This window comes from Acanthisitta chloris, unplaced genomic scaffold (genome assembly GCF_000695815.1).
Source record: "Acanthisitta chloris isolate BGI_N310 unplaced genomic scaffold, ASM69581v1 scaffold2163, whole genome shotgun sequence".
In the NCBI taxonomy this organism is placed as follows: domain Eukaryota; kingdom Metazoa; phylum Chordata; class Aves; order Passeriformes; family Acanthisittidae; genus Acanthisitta; species Acanthisitta chloris.
In genome coordinates, this window is record NW_008664123.1 from 66,599 (window position 1) to 71,876 (window position 5,278).

Sequence of the window (5,278 nt, forward strand, 5' to 3'; positions counted from 1 at the left end):
TCATCTCCCCTTTGCCCTTTCATGTAACTGTTCCCAAAGGAAATCCTGCTTCAAGGCATCACTATTTCAGGCACCTGAGTCAATAAAGCCTCTGCTCTGAAACACACAATACCAAGGGAATACCCTATCCCACTGCTTTTAAACACACACATCCCTATCCTACATATACACACCAAGCCTCTCTTTTGCACACATGAGACTCCTTGTGTCACCTACTATGTGTCCTTCACACCAGACACGTGCCCTGCCTGCCTCACCATCCCACAGCCCCTCCTGGCTGGCACCAGACCCTGCCACAGGGTATCACCTCCAAAGAAAATATTCATTGCTCCCAGTTATCAGGAAAAATCAGAGTGCTATGACAGTTCATACTGGCAAAAGTATCACAGAAACAACCAGGTTGGAAAAGACCTCCAAGATCATCCAGTCCAACCCTACCGTGGTCACTAGACCATGGCACTAAGTGCCACATCCAGTCTCATCTTACAAACCTCCAGGGATGGTGAATCCACCACCTCCCTGGGCAGCACATTCCAATGCCTGAGCACTCTCTCCCTAAAAAATCTCTTCCTAATATCCAACCTAACCCTCCCCTGGCAGAGCTTGAGTCTGTGCCCTCTTGTCCTGCTGCTGGTTGCCTGGGAGCAGAGACCAACCCCCACCTGACTCCAACCTCCTGTCAGGGAGTTGTAGAGGGTGATAAGGTGTGCTAGACAGTGTAAAAGATTTGTTTTAGATTAACTGTGAGGTAGAAAACACAGTCAGTGATGGCAACAACCTGCTCCCAGGCTTTGGTACTGTAGGCAGGTGGGGAAAAAGAAACTTTCACGCCAGCCTAAAGGAGACCCCATACAGCCACTACCTCCGTTAAAAGAGATTTTTTTAGCTTGAAGGCAAAGATTCAGCTGGAAGTGAAGTCTGGAATTCCCAAAATGTGTTCTGCATTTATTAAGACATGCTATTATTAACATGAGTAAAGATAACTAGCCAGCTCACACAGCAGCCCAGGCTCATTTAAAGGCTGTTAAGAACGTGACTCGCTGGGAGAGGCATGAATAGAGCTGCTGTGAGATGTAGAGCACAGACACCTGGCAGAAGGTGTAAAAGCAGTGACCTGGAAACACCATCTAAACTATCACTAATTCCTGCAATTGCTAATTCTGGAAGTAAGGGCCTAGACCCCACTTTAATGTCTAGGCTGCGTGTTCATCGGTGAATTAAAAAGCAGTAGCTTAAGTCACTGGATTTATTGCAAGAGACAACTAAACACCCTAACTTATTGTTAGGAAATTTCCCTATTTAACAGCTGTTTGCCCCTTGCTAATGTAATCCCATTTCCCTCCATCATCCCACCCTGAATAATCTCTCCCTGACCCTTCCCTGTTCATACACGTTCAATAATCACAGACTTTCATGTTCCCCTACTCACTGTCAGTTATCCAAATGATACAAATTCAGCCCCTTTGATCTTTCCTCATACATCAGTCCCTCCAGGCCCCTAATCACTTTTTTCACTCTTCTCTGAACTCCCTCCAGTAATGATGTGATTCTAATCCTCTGAAAGGAGAGGCTTTTGGCTCCAGTTCCTCACACAGATGCGAGCGAGCTAATTCCGAGAGCCTCCCCGAGCTCCGCACTGTCACAGCCGCCGCGCGTCAGACCGTGACACTGAAACAAAGATGGAATTGTCTCGTGAGCACTGGAGAGCCAGAAGCCAAAAGGAAACACAATGGAAATTAAAATGATGAACTGATCAGATTTTACAGAGTCACCAGCACTTTGTCTGAGCACGAGCCACGTTTAGGAGAGGAGCACAGTTCCTCGCTAGATGCTCTGAAGGCAGCGTGACTGTCCCAGGGTCCTGCAGAACTGCAGCTCCTGCAGCAGCTTCACAATAAATAAATATCCCCGGGAAATAGTGCACAGAGGAAGCTCTGGGGCTGTTTCACAGTTACCACAGGCCACCCTGCAGCAGCTGCAAGAGCCCTGCTGGTACTGATGAGGACCTGGCAGCACACCAGAGGAGCCACTGTTCACACCTCCACCAAAGGCCCTGACCAGCATGAGGACCTCCAGAGGCTATGCAGGACCTGTCAGTGCTGTCCTTCAGGTCCAGTTTTGAACAATTTCCAATCTGAACTACAACAAATTGACTCTAATTTGACAGCCAGTAAATAAATCCCCTTTAAATTCTATCCACAGATGTGTTGCCTCATCAGTGGATTCCTTACTACAGTTCTGGCAATGGAAGGTACCTTCAGCAGAATCCACAGGGTTTGCCTGTTGCAGGAAATTTCCCATTTTATGCACAGGGATTACACCAGGTGCCTAGTCATCCTGGAACTGCAGGTATCCCAATCTGATCAGCTGGATCCCGTGGCACACAATCACCTCTCCTCTGGGGAGGATGCAGATCTCCTGCCTTCTCACACATCAGCTTTAAGTGACCTTTTGCACAAGACAAGAGCCTCAGTGCTGTTTGCACCCAAACTTGCTAACAAGTCTGGGCTGAACACCTTGATGGATTCAATGCTGGCCAAATGAGAGCAGTATTTTCCAACAAAAATTTAAGTATCATGCAAGGAAATGCCTGGGTCCCACTGGAATCAAATGGATTCAGCTGGACACTGACAGTTAAACAGCAGCAAATAGAGAGAGTGGGCAAAGCTCCTTGTAATAGCTCCACTGACTGCCACGACCCAGACAGACCTGGGGTACAGCTCCACATGAAGATAACAATCCTTAGGACACACAAATGGCACTAGAAACATTCTGCTCCAAAGGGATCCACAGTACATCTGTGGACATGGCACAGATTACCCTGGAGTGGGTCCAGGGTTTCTGGGATTCACTATGGAAGGCCCAGATTTTTCACAAAAGTGGATAGGTCTATCACCATAAGGACTGTAAGGATTCCAGCAGAGTTGCTAATAATGTCTCTGGTGATTCCTGCAAGATCTGAGGTCACTTTTGCTGCAGTGAAACACAAGTGAGTACAGGTTAACATAGCTAACATGGACATTTATAACACGGTGAATCCTGGTTTCAGCTGCTTATTGGAACAAAAACATTAATCAGTCAATGCTGAGATGATTAACAGGATAAGATTAAGGTTAAAGCTAGAAAATCTATTAACCTGTTTCAGAAATAAATGCTGTAACCTAGCAGGTCATCAGTCTTTTAAGCCTCAAGGGTTTAGATGCTCAAAGCAAACAGGAGACTGAGTCAGGCAGCCAAAGGCTCTGTGCAAAGGCTCAGGGGTCTGTAACTGCTTTGTCACATCAGAAGGGACATTGCTTCTCCCTCAACTCAGCAGGTGAGCCACAGACCATCACCTTAGCTGCCACTGCCACAGCCACGACACACCACAACCCATGTCAGGTCAGATCTGGGAGGGAGGTCAGAGCTAGGAAGAGGTTGCAGCATACAAAAAGAAGCAGGAAAAAAAAGAAATCAGCATCTAGAATGGCAGATTCAACTTCATGTCTGTATCCTAACAGCTATGAATTCAGCTCGTAACAAAAGTTTTAGTAAGAAAACTATATTCACCCATTCTGCCTGTCCTAGTCTGCGTACATGGTTGTCATTCAACTGTCACACTTACCCATTCATTGTGTGTTGTGAGAATAATTGAAAGAATTTTAATTACGCCTCAGAAGACACATCTTCTCAAGGAGACAGAGACACACGGTCCACCTGCATCTTTCAGTCTAATTTCCCTTAGGAAAATTTCCCTCTAATGCATTTATTTCATGTCAGACAGCCTAGTACAGAGAGCTAATTGTTAAAGTTTGGAGTTTATCACGTCCTGCTTTTCAAAGCCATGTACAGAGCCAGTCAGGATTGTGAGAGCACAACACTATTCAGAGGGATGCTGAACCAGAGAAACAAGAACAGAAAGGCCAGGGGTCCAGTACTTCCAAAACACAGATTTAGGAGTATCAGGAACACTGTCACCTTGACAAAGAACACAGCTGAACACATAACCCATACATGAAATTCTGTAATATCCATACCATGGCACTGATGAGAATGCTCAACTGTGAGACTGTAATGTAAAAATCTGGTTAGATAACTGGAATCAAATAGTAACATAGTGCCCTGAACTTTTCAGGAGTAACTAGAGGTTGTTGTGCCTGATGGATATTGAGGTGTGGGGAAAAAGCACCAAGAGAGTCCAAAAGGCTCAGCTTACATTGAGACTTATCACATATCATTTTTCCTTAAGAGCAGAACTAGAGTATGAAGGAGGAACAGGAAAGCAAACCAAAGAGCTGTCAGTCCAGTTAGCCCTGGCAACTTATTCTGCACCACTTCTCAGCAGGATTGCCCAGCACCTTACAGACAGCACCAGTCAGAAGACACAGCAGCTATTGTGGTTTGGACTCTGGGAAAATGAAGACAAAAAACGACAGTGATTCATCCTGTACCTCGGAGCCTCAAACTTAAGCATGACTGTAAGAGGGCATTTCCCTTCCCTGTCTGAGGTCAAACTGAACACGGGTATTTTTGCTGCCAAGACCCTTGTGCTGTTAACAGTGGGAACCAAAATGCATTCCTACTCTCCCAAGACTTCTCCTGTGCATTGGAAGAAAACCAGGGAAAAGCTGAAGCAATTTCAGGGGAAATGAGCACCAGGAAGAGCACTGAACTGCTCTTTAGCAGCACTGTGGAGAATTTACCCAGCCTTCCTTTACTTACACACCACAGACCAGGTTCTCCTCTTGGAGAAACTGCTCATTACTCACCAGCCTAACGAAGTCGGCGGCAGCCCTCAGCAGTGCTCCCCACACCAGCTGCCTCCCCTGCCATCATTAACTTCCCAGGGAGAGCTCTTCCACTCTGCTGGGGACCAGATGTCAGTCTGGTTCCCATTCCCTCCGCGGGTGCTGATCCCAGCAGCGTCTGTCAGCCTCTCTGGCTGCACTGAAGGCTGACACCAAAGCCTCCTGAGCCAGCACAGAGCTGGCCAGAACCACCAGCCCAGGCACCACGACACTTTGTGCAGCTCCTGTGCTACTTCTAGAAATAGACTCCTGATGCAAAGCCACCAAGAACAAGCCACATCCTTACAGGACTTGTTCAAATACTTCCTTATGGCTAAACTCACACATTTTTCTAGTTGAAATGAAACTTCCAGTCATGAGCCCTTGTTCTGCCTTATCTCAGGAAAACAGCTGGCAAGTGACTTCACAATACAAACTGTTCAGCATCCAAGCACAGGGCAGGACTGCCACACCAGGAGCCCTTTCTGTGGAGTGAGAAGTGCCAAACACCA